The sequence below is a fragment of the Bombus bifarius genome, unplaced genomic scaffold, assembly GCF_011952205.1.
Source record: "Bombus bifarius isolate JDL3187 unplaced genomic scaffold, Bbif_JDL3187 scf7180000008234, whole genome shotgun sequence".
Classification (NCBI taxonomy): Eukaryota; Metazoa; Arthropoda; class Insecta; order Hymenoptera; family Apidae; genus Bombus; species Bombus bifarius.
The window spans coordinates 329,156-341,656 of NW_022884529.1; the positions used below are offsets into that span (position 1 = coordinate 329,156).

Here is a 12,501-nt window from a genome sequence, read left to right on the forward strand (position 1 = left end):
GAGGAAGTAGGGCGTAAAATACCATGAACTTTGAACCGTGCGTTTTAGAGGGGAAATGGAGTGAAGAAAACTGCGTGGAAACATTAAATACGACTGTTTGTGACGAAGAAATAAGTAACTTAGTAAATAATGGGACGATATAATTGATGGAAAATTGAGAAGTCGTTTTAAAATTGTATGGTAATTTTTTAGTGGTATAACGAAACTCACTTTATCCGATTAAGGTAACGTCATGGTAGTATAACGTTGCTAATGATTTTCAGCCTGATTTTTGCTCTGCTGCCAAGTCCGAATTTTTATATCTCAAGCTTGTACACATTTTAGCAAACAAGAAAGAAGTAACAGTAATAGTTAATAAATAATTACCAGTAATAACGAGTACTAACTACGATTAAACTGAAACTTAGCTCGAAGATAATGAAATTATTCCAACGATATATCACGTTATGTTAACGTGAAATAATAAAATATGTAATGTGAATGATCACATCTTTTTCCAAATTATATAGTACAGTGATGTTATCTTTTACAAACTCCTAAATTTCAGTCTAGATATACATTTTAATTTTGATTGAAATTAGGGACTGCACTTCATATTTTGCTATTTCTTTACTTTACAAGAAACGATAAGATGGAAGGTTTTATGTTCTTCAGCGTAAAATAACGAAATGAAAGTTAATAAATAAATTCGTATTTCGCAAAATGGGCCATAAATGTTCCATCGAGTCATGATTTTCTTGACAGCGTCGATTGTGGACAATCTGGCGAAGTCATTTAGCGATGCGAAATGTTGCGTCATCGGTTAAACTGATTCGAGAGATATATATCGGTGGCTATGGTTTGTAACTCGTCACGCTTATAGCTCCGTTCTTATTCTGTTAACATAATTCTTACGTGCGAACGAAATTACTTTATCTTTGATAAAAAACATTTAAGTATGAGAATTCAATAATATAGATATAGAGGAAGATAGAACGACAAGAAGCGGTTTTCCATTTGAGTTCACATACTCCTTGTACTATCAACGACATATTTCTATACCCAATAATCCCGCAATCGATGGAACTTTGTCAATCAAAACAATTTTATCAATGTCAGAACTCGACAATTTTTATCACATCTTATTAATATTTATTTATCAACAATTGGTGTTGAAACAGATTCAACGAGTTGAAACAGAGCAGTTCATTAATTGAACGAAAAATAAGAAATTACAGTTCGCTTCCTACTACATTAGCCTCGCCAATCCATGAACTGAGAAATTTGGCATGTGTATGTATTCCGAATTTTGTCATCTAACTTCAGAATTCGAGTATTAGAATTTATATCTATTTCATGTACATTTAATCATCACTGATCGATATTAAACAAATCGAATAACTCAACGAGAAATAGAAAATCTCCATCATCACAATTCACGAACGAAAAGCAAAATTTGTCACGTTATCGATGCTATGACGTTCAGAGAAATTTGGTGTCTGACCAGTGATGGATCGCATCACTAGTTGCGCGTGAGTCGTCAATTATTTAGACGAAAAGTATGCACGAACTATAAACGACTGCTCCCTTCGATTGTCCTAAGAATTATTCAAAAAACATGTAAGAAGATCGTGTCCCCGGTTCATCGAGTAGATTCGATCGAAGACACTCGCTACGCGGAAACGAGCCTTCGTCAGATCGATCCGATCGGCACTTCCTCGAGTATTTCAGATCAGGAAGCGGAGGGCGAACTTTAAAGAACATGCAAGGCGAACAGAAGAAAGGAGATGATATCGTGGCGCGCGGAAATGTTATGGCGTGCAAGGAACACGCAAAGAAGGTGTAAATGACCACGGCGGGCGGACGCAGGAGCTGGAAGAAAAGCAACGATACGGTGTTCTGCGTTGCCAAGACGATCCTCTTTTTACGGCTGAATGCGTGCTGACGTAATTCTACTTTCTCTGTGAGAACGAATTTCACGAACCAGACCTCTCCCCTGGGGTCTCGAACGAAGAATAATGCCAGCCGTACGTTTCTATCGTTCTTTCTCTTGGAAACTTATTCGATGGACGTATTTGTACAAGTCTGCCTGTTTCAGCAAAAAAGATTGTATAATACACTGTGGTGTTTGTTCGCCAAATTAGCACGGTGAAGCTAGAGTTCCGTATTTTTCTATGTTGATCATACGTAGAATACGGCTGTTTATGCAAATCTATATTTTCCTGAATATAGCTGAATATAACTGAAGAGATAGATCGTATGCAGAGATTTGGTCTATATGCTAAATACGACAATGGCTACCACTATTTTGATTTTCTATATCGTTTTGTCTGTTACGTGTATTTTGTGCGTTTTTTGTATTTCTAAATTTGCCATAAATGCATAAACATGCGCAGTTTACTTCTGTGTATGTACGTTACGGCGTGATTTCTGTGCAGCTTGGAAAATAAAGGAAGGTGGTAAAAATTGACCGATTTTGGACCTTGCTGCTGACGAAAAATTTTAACAGGGTACGCCTTTTTACCGCTTCTTCTTGAAGAAGTCGCCTACGATATAAAGATTTCATACGAAGAATTATTCAGGACGTTCGGTTCCATAGAACCGCATACTCGTATAAAAGACTCCGATGTAATACTTCAGTACATTCACTGAAATTTAGACAAGAAGAGATCGAATAGATCTTATGGAAGGATCAAGGAAACGAGTGACAATATACTGACTTCATCTTCCATTCTACGATATTCGACCGATACTATATATGTAACGTTATACTTTTTGAATTTCTAAACGATGCTTTATTAAGCTTCTTTCTTACACTTGAACCATACTCCTGACTACGAACGCAACTCACGGTGCAAAAGAGTTTGAATTACTATCTATGTTGCGAATATTACCTAAACATGGATATACTGTGTTTTGTACCTTTCGTCCACTGTACATTGAAATTGCTACGCTACGCTGTCTACGTATATTTCATATAAACTAGCCGATCAATACATTCTTCGTTGAAACCTGTGAACCTGTACCTAAGCAACGTCCAGCAATAAGTTCCACTAGTTCGAGGAACCTCTGGCTGTATCAGACACTGAACCAGCGAGAAACAGAAGCATGAACGGTACCAGTGATTGTCATTCGACGCGTAGACATATTAGGGAAATGAATCACTTGACTCTGTAAGCCTTATCAACATCGGTTTCGTGCGAAGAATACTGGTCGACTCCTTTTTACAGTTCGTTTGATTATCCTCCGATCGTGAATCTATTACGTTGGAATACAATGCCAGCGTAGGTACTAGACACACCGCGTTAACGGACAATGTCGGAATACGTTGTCTTGGGCGACGCTCATAGAAAAATTCGCGCGAGGCGATCATTTCAACGAAGCGAGCATGCATCGCGCCGGTTTTCCAGACCGTGGCGTTCCTTGACATTTTATCACGTAACTAAGGTCGATTGGTAGAGACGATTCCTGTCTGCTCGTAGCGACGTGCAACATCATTAAAAGCGCTTTGATTGTTCTTGGATAGAATTAAATATATCAACACTACGCGGTAGGTCTTGAACATACTGTAGGTATAACGTCTGAAACTTAGAACAGGTGCAACGCGTTTGAATTTTTAATTTACGATCTTTTCATTTAACAAAGTGAGATATTACGAATACAATTTTATTTAGTATTTAGAATTATTCAAAGAAATACTTTGCATTTAATTGATATAGTACATAATTAATTTGATTTGAATTACAGGAAGTAGATGGAATACGCAGTTTGTGTAACTGGATATGTATCTAACTTACAATCCTCCAGAAGAGTTTTTATACGCTATATAAAGAGACCATTTTCACTGAAGTAAAGCATATTGTATAACGACCGTAGCAGTATATTTATTTCCTAACAAAGTATAAAACGATAATGGAATAATATTAGCTTTATCGAACAAAATTGTCGAAAGTCGGATCGTTTCGGCGAGTCGGTAGATAAACGTCGAACGCAAGGAAACGATTGGTCAGAACGTTGATTTTACGACGTTCTCTGTTTTAATTTCAATATCAAGTGCATTTAAATGCAGTGGAGGTCTATTGGAACACCTGAAACCGTTTCCAAGATCGTTGTTCCATGCTTCGGAATCGCGGAATAATCCGCTACTGTTCGAGTCCCGTTGTTGCCGGACTATCGGAACCTCACTCACCATTGTCTTGGATAAGGCTTCTAAAAAAATTCGCACTGACGTCTTCATCGAAACCGCCTTGAACTTCGCTAGACTCGGATCTCTCAGTGTTTCATAGTCTTACGTCAACCGAATGACAAATTTCTACGACGTTTCATCCTTTTAAGGTTTCGTTCTTCCAACGAAACTATAAAATTTCCAACTTTTGTATTTTAGTAACACTAAAGTAATTATTAATAATTGTGGGAAGATGTAAAAAAATACCTTCAAGTATAATATAAATTAAAGAGAATATAAAGGAAATAGGAAGCGATTTTTAACACTACATAGATTAATTGGCTGTCTAAGGAAGGAACTTTCTACTTTTCAATATAGGCAGTACGTAGCTATTAATCAGGATAGGTGAAGCATATTCGCAACGTGATACAACTATAATCGATAAAAGATTAAACCAAACACTAAAGTTTCGTTGTAGGAAAAATCCACTTTCGAAATCGTTCCTAAATATCCAGGAATTTTATACAAATTTTATACGATTACCTAGTATCAGATTTTGTCAACCACTTCTAATCCGTTTTCGTACTATTAGACGACTATTTCGAAGGTCAAACGTCATACGATTCTTAATTCTCAGAAAATACTAACTTCCAGCAAACTGCGACTTAAAACTTTGCGTACGTAAGTAAACAATCGGTACCAGGCGGCGAACGAGCGAATAGTAGGCAGAAGTCTCTAGACATTTTGTCGTGTGGCGGACGTAGCGATTAGAAAATGTCGTCTCGCGTCGGGAAGACGAGCGAGCGTGGCAAACGGCGGCCGTCCGTTCCTTGAAAGCAGAAGGTACATAGTTGCGGACGGTGCAATCGGCCGTGCCGGTGGCGTTTCTAACAAATTAACGGCCGATATCTCGTCGTTGCCCTGCTCCTACCTTCTGGCTCCACCTCCCGGGTGTACCGGCTGGTTCGGTGGAGCCGGTCGGATCCAGCCGGTGCGCGGAGAGAGATCATTTTTGCCACGTATTTGCAAACTGAATAATAAATACGCAGATATACGCGAAGAGGCCGCGTTCCGCCTTCACGCAGCTCGCGCTACGCGCGGATTGGTCGCACCGGCCGCCGAGGGGACGGCGATATTCATTCGCCGTCTCTCCGGCTCTCGTGGACCTACTTTGTACACGCACACGTGCACGATACCATGTTGCACGTGCACGCGAACGTTCACGCTTAAGAGGGGAGGCAGCGTGTGCGCGAGAATGCACGCCACTCGCTGTACCATATCCCTCTCTCGCCGGCTTGACGCTCCTCTCGCTACTCTCTCTCGCTGCCTCTCCCGCTCCCCCATCACCAATCTTTCTTTCTCTAACGAAACGAAACGAGCTTCCATCTTTTTTCCACGCGTTTTTCCCTCGGCCTCTCGCATCCCTCCCATCCTTTTAATCCGCTTCACCTTCTATACCCTATTTCATGCTCACCGTGTTCCCCTCTTTCTTTCTCTTTCTCCTCTTTTTCTTTCTTTTTTCATCCTTCCTTGCTCTTTGCAGTTTTACCAATGGATCCAGCAGTTCTATCGTAGAGATTTTCAACCTTTCCTCGCGCACCTTATATCCTTTGCCGTCTCCTCTTTCTCCACCTCTTCCTTCTCCACCTCCGCCGTCTCCTCCGCCGTCCTTGTTCGCGTTTCTCTGTCCGCCTCGCGCCGCACCGGCCGATCGCACACCCGCGCACACACGCCAGTGTACGCTTACGCACACCTCCAGAGATGCTTAGCCCGTGCATCACCGGCCGGATCGGCTCTCTTGTCCTTGCCGGTTGCGCCGCGTACACGCCGGCTACCGTGGCTTTCCTAAATCCCCTCGACATCACCCCGATTACGCAGAAGTGGAAACGCCGGCGAGTCACCCGGCCGGCCAACCAGCCACTCTTGAAATTGTTTGTGAGAGATACCCGTTGGTTGGACAGAGAGAAACGGGGAGACATCAATGCTGCTCGAGAAATAGAGGCGATAATGTTGAATGTAAATGTTACCACGCCGGCAGTCGAGCATTTGCTTTGAATCGAGTGAATGAAACTGCGTTCGGTATTGAAAGTTCAGGCTTTTGTTCGAAGAATGAGCTTTATGGAGGGATTCAGATATATGGATTGAATCTCTCTATTGATTAAAGAATCGTTTTATTTTGAATCGGTTTGAAACTCTGCTAGAGGACGCACTCAAGCGTTTCCATGTTTCTGGTAGTTTGATCCTTTACGACGAGACCGTGAATTTTTACGCATTTATGGGAAATTTAGAGTCACAAAAATATAGAAAATCCACGTGATTTGAAAAAGTATCTAACATATCCAAAGTAAGCTAGAAGTCATAATATTTAGTGGGTGAGACAAGTCTGTATATCGGTTCCATTTCTTTATTTGTGTTCATAGAAATATCAATTTGCATAAATACCTGCAGTCTTCTTATAATATTCGAGGAGTTAGTTAGGAAATGATGTGTTTGTATATATCGTGTCCATGAAACAGTTTTACTTATGTTGTGTTCAACTTGAGAATATTCTAAGTTAATAAATTAGATTCGCGTATTTGTGGAAAATAATTGGTCGAACAAAGTGACTTTCTGGATTCTAAACTCGTAAATAGGAGACATAATTAGCTAGTAACGAATAGTTGAAATTAATGACGTAGAATTTACAGGCTTTCAGTGAGTCATCAATAATATCCTTTAATTACTCTCATCTGCATGATCAATTATACGAATCATACTGAACAATTTCCTCTTACCGCCGGTATCAACAAAATGAAATTATATTTCCATCCAATAGGAAAAACCAGATTCCTTAGTAACGATAAATACCTCTCAAGATTTTAAACCACGACTAGATGACATGTTTGTAATCTTTGGATGTCGATGGTGTTTTTAATAATCTGTTGTATTTTCTTCCGACGTATCATTCCACGACGTATCTTCAACGTGAACATTCCATTTCATTTCTTCAAGACAGTTCCTCCGCATTACGCAAGATTCTAATTCCTGTACACCGAACAATCGTCATTTTCACGAAGACTCATAGGCGATACATAGGCGAGTTTCATCCACGCGTTGATAATTTCGCCTTGAGGCATTATCGTCGGTACTTGGAGAGAATGAAGAAGAAACGGAATTGACTTGTCATTTCTCGTGTAATAAATCACTGGCTCGCGGTATGTTAATTTTCATCGATAAGAATTTTCTCCGCGCGGCCGACGTGAGTAATCGTTTTTTCCAGGATGCTCATTTTCGCGGGATCTGCGCTGGTAGCGGGCCTACTGTCGCTTCATTTTTATCACGGTCCGCCTGTGCTATATAAATATTTATATCCATAGACAGGCATTACCCGCTTCCTAACGCATTAACGAGCACAATGCACTTATACCGCGTGTTTCGTGGCCGCGTACAAGCAGGTGAACGAAGGCCGGCGGAGCGTGCTGTTTTTCTTGGTTCACTTTACGGTTCTTTGAATGTCGTTCTTCTTCCGTTTATTGTTGCGTTTCGTCCATACGCGATGACCCGCTTAGCGCGTGGCTTTTTTAATTACTCGACGGGACTCGCGATGCTACGCGCGGATATTACAAACGACAGAGCCGCGTAGATTCCCTTTCACTGGAGTTTACAGTCATCGAAAAGGGATTAAAGATGTTCTATTATTAGACGATCCTGGCTTTGGTTCGGCCATGTCTATTGTTACTCCATTGAATGGAGAATTTTATTCTCAGAGGAATTGATAGAAAAGGAACTTGAAAAATTGTGCGAATAGTTGTTGGATAAAGAAATTGTTTAGATTTGTCAGATCGGGAGTGTAGTTTATCCTGACGTGGATTTGTTTGTTAGTATTAATATATACGCAATAAATTACATAGATACGTGTTTTCTTGGAATATGTTTTCTTGGTGCTGATGCTTTTTACAGATAAGACAATCAATTTTGATTTACCAGCACGCTACTTACGTTGTAATCAAGACCGAGAATCTTGTAAATCAAGGTTTACGTTAATTTAGTCAATTCAAATATATATTCTATTTTACCTTTGTTTTCTTTCGCTTTTATCAGAAATCAGATACTATTCTTATAATCGTGGTTTATTATTGCATAGCGAACTTCCTCAAGAACCTGTCTTGTTTTTAGACCTGGCTGAAATTAATATATGTTCTTCATTTATAACGTTTTAACGTCATTATAATATCTCGAAGGAAGATCTTCGTTTCGACACAGTCGAAGTATTATAAAGTAATACGAAGCAGAATTTTCCAATATTTTCAAGTCATCCAACATAATGCATCCTCTTCACACTTTCTTTATTTTATTTTGTTTCTAATTACGTAACTTTGTTTAACTTTTATCTCAATTTCTTTTCATAATATCCAAACTGTTTTCCCTGGCTTGAATAATTTTTAAAGACAATGATTGTATAGCTTTTCTAATTGTTTTCCGTACGTCCGTGTTACAAATGTACTTTATCTTCAGAATACTATGAATTTATTCAGTCCAGACTGATCTCACGATATCCGTCCGGAATGAATTAAAAGGTCTTAAAGAAGCTGGCCTTGAGGTGAATACGGCGATACGGCATTATGGACGACGATTTTTCATTTCTGACAACATTATCGATCCAGCAGTTCCATCGTAAACGATACACATAGACAGGAACTGAATCGCGACGAACTCGTGTAGACAATCGTTCCGTGTCTCTGACTTTTCGGCTTAATGTAGAATCTTTTAAATATTCAGTTTATACGCTCGGTTTTACGTTCACTACTCCGTATCACGCTAGACGAGCACATACGTGCATTCATTCCATATGCATAAGAAAACAGTTACGCGGTTTCGGATCGACAATCTCGTCGAAGAGATTCTCTCTCGATGTTACCTTTGATATACCTACCTGGCTGATTATTTCTGATTCGTTTAGAATCGAATTAGATTCGAAACTAGACGAATTCCTCCTTATTTGCCTCATTATATCATGTACAATGGCTATATAAAATATTTCCTTATTTTTTATATAATTGTCCATTTATCAGATTCTGCATCTTATTTTCACAGTGTTACATTTGTGTAATCACATAAAAGTACCTCTAAGTGATACGAAATGTAACATACTTGGGCTTTATTAATTAGTACTTAAATGTTATTATAAATAAAATAGTATGCAAATAAATTCCGTGGCCTTATAGGTACTTACTTGAAGCTTTATAAGTTTATTCAGTAATACCTTGTTAAAAACTTCTGATGAAAAATGTGGGTTCTTTAGTTCTCAGATTTAAGAAAGAGTTAGAATAAAATCCGCCAAGCAGAAAATCTAGACAGATATTCCTTTTACTAAGAACATGGTTCGACGATCTACTCAACCTGCGATCACGTTAAAGGTTTAAACATTCGTCACTTGTACGATGATTTAATTGACTTATAATTCGCCAATGCTGTCGTCGCGTTTCATGTTTCCCGATAATTAACGCGCTCGACCAGTCCGTCCTTACTTTCGTGGAATACGGTTCCCTGTAACGAAGCGTTCAGCGTTAACGAAGCGTTAAAGCGAGCCAGCTGCGTTGTGTTAACGTAACGAAGAAACGGGAGGAATACAAAGCGTGTAATTACTAGGTGATCGTCCCTAATAACGGAATAACGTGTACGATCGTTCGCTCGACTTACGACTCGATCTATTAATGGGTTGTCAAGTACTCCGAATCACATCGCGTAGAATTCGATATCCTAAAACTCCCGAAAGTCTTGGAAACCTGAAAATCTTGTAACTCTTACAAGTCCTGTAAATCTCGGAGGTCTTGTTTGTTTTGATAATATTTCTCGGAAGCTTGGTGTGTAGCTTGGTGTGTAGTCAATATTTTATAAACATATTGAATGCTTTAATTGAAACAGTATCGTCGATACACGATATTAAAGAGAATCTAAAAAGATATCGAAAATACATTTACACGAACAACTTCCAAGTCTTTCAAGAATTCCAAGGCTTTCCTGAGTTTTAGGTTATCGAAACCTACCAAATTTTGACAGTCTCGCAAAATATCGAATCGTTTCGATACTAAGATTCGAATGCTCAATGCCCATCCCTAACTCGATTCATCGAATAGTCGATTCCGCTAGGAAGATGGAAGTCAACGATTTGTTCATCGATCGAGGAAATCATAATTCTCGTTTCTCGTTGTCGCGTCGTTCGTCTTTCGTCGTTTGTCGTTCTTTTCTGTGATATTGGAGAGACGCTGGCAGCTCGTATATCCCCATCGTCCGTGCAGCGCCTATAATCTCTGCCGTGGCATGGGGAATTTTTTATTTCGCGCGCTTGTGATGACACCCACGTGGTCTCCTAGAGTCGCTCTTCGCACGATTCGCATAAAAGCCACCACCAATCTATATGGACGCAACCTTTCTCTTCTCGTGTGTGTTAATCAATCTGCTTCCTACGCTTTCAATTATGTAACACGGCATTACTCGGTGCTCGAGGAAATTCAAAAAGGACAATCTCGAGGCTGGGGCGTGCGCTCGAACCTCCTAACCTCTCCCTCGACCGAAGCTCCATGACTCTCGTTAACGTTCAGAACCTAATGGTTAAGTAACGCGGTCTCGTTGCTGGAAAATACCGTATTATTGGCGGATATTTCGATGATACGACAAGAATCGGGAGTGACTTCGATTGATTGGAATCGATTTTCGTGGTATTCTTTTTAACGACGATTCGGTCGAGGGAATTACCGAGAATGACGTCACGGTATTTGAGAACACTTGATGATTAATATCGCAATAATAGTCGTGTTAAGAAAGGCAAATAAAGAAGATGAGGATTTACTAATAGAACGTATAAATTTTTGACGACTCTGTGAGATCTGTGTGGTTATGCAATGCGTTGATCGAACGATCGAATGTGTGGATCAAATGTACTTTTGCACGATTGTGTGAATAGAAGAAGAAATGGATCGTGATTATTCGGATTATTAAATGGATGCGAAAAATTTTACTTTTAAATCATTGTCTGAGATTGGTGCCACTTCTTTTTACATGCAAAATGTGACGCATTTTGTTTGTTAGAAAGTTCGTTATAGCAACATGAAAGAAAGAAAGTGGTCAGACTATAAAATATGCTGCAATGTGTATCGAACAGATTTCGTCGATTTCGGCTCTATACATGGTAACTGGGAGCCTTTCCATTATATGCATTTTATCCTGTAAGTATGCAGATGAGTTTGAATTTTTTCCATTTTGACAATTGATATCTTTATTCTGTATTTGACAAATTTGCGATACGTTTAACAAATATGGACATCATGTGAGATGAATCAATTTCAAAATTCGTTATTCATTCATTTTAATGATTTGTAATTACTTGGGGCACCGTTTTAAATAATAAGTCGAAGCAAAAATTATAAAAATACGAGTAATATATTCTTTACTTTATATATTTTTTCAAGCAGTCTACAAAACATTCTTACATTTGTTTTAAAAATGTTCATTTATGTTGTTGTCAAATTTCAAAATCCGTCCATACCCGATTTAATAAGTCAAAATTAATTTCATACTAACGTAAAGTAGTTCTACAAGTAACGATGGTTCTCTACCGGAAACTAGAGCTGAAAATATAAATATAATATATATAAATAATATAAACAATAATTACATAAACAATTCAAACCAGCATTGATGACTGTTTTTTTACAAAACAAATTCTAACAAGTCACGTGGAATATCGATGTATTTCGAGCTTTGATATACACAAACGTACCACGCTAACTATCTTCTTTTCAAACATTACATAAATTTAAAATCGTTATTTCCAGAACTCCAATATTTCTAACGAACCCCTAATTATTCAAGATGCACGCTCGAAAAACTTCAAAATTATCGGATAATCGTTAAATCGAACCCGAGGAATCGTAAGCGCCGTAGTCTGTGCGCGAAACCGCGCTTCCTCGGCAGTCGAGCGATGGCGCAGAGATGCCGCCTATGCACGGGCGTATCCACGAGGCCGCGTTCTCGCGAGGGGGAGACCGGACGGAGCGAAACAGCCTGCGAGAAGGCCGCGGCGAGAAGCGAGAGAACGGCGAATGTATCGACAAAGCCCGACCATAGAACCTAGACCGACGTGTCCTGAAGAAAAGAAAGAGAAAGAGCCTGGCGTAGTAAGAAGGGGCCGCGCGAGATGCGATAAAGAGCGCGGGGTATCCTTCGCGGTCGGTACGTCCGTGCACACGTATACCTGTGCGACGTCGGTGTAGATCAGGTCGCGAATCCACGGCGCGGTCGCGCCAGAAAACGTAGAAAGCCGGGGCGCCGCCACTGGGCTGAGTGTGGCCGCGGCGGTGGTTCTCGGCCCGGGCCGA

At 39.7% G+C, this 12,501-nt stretch overlaps 1 pseudogene; it reads left to right on the forward strand.

The window, feature by feature from the left end:
* The first annotated feature begins 4,918 nt into the window (after positions 1-4,918).
* Positions 4,919-5,993, forward strand: LOC117211479 (annotated as a pseudogene).
* Positions 5,994-12,501: the final 6,508 nt, after the last annotated feature.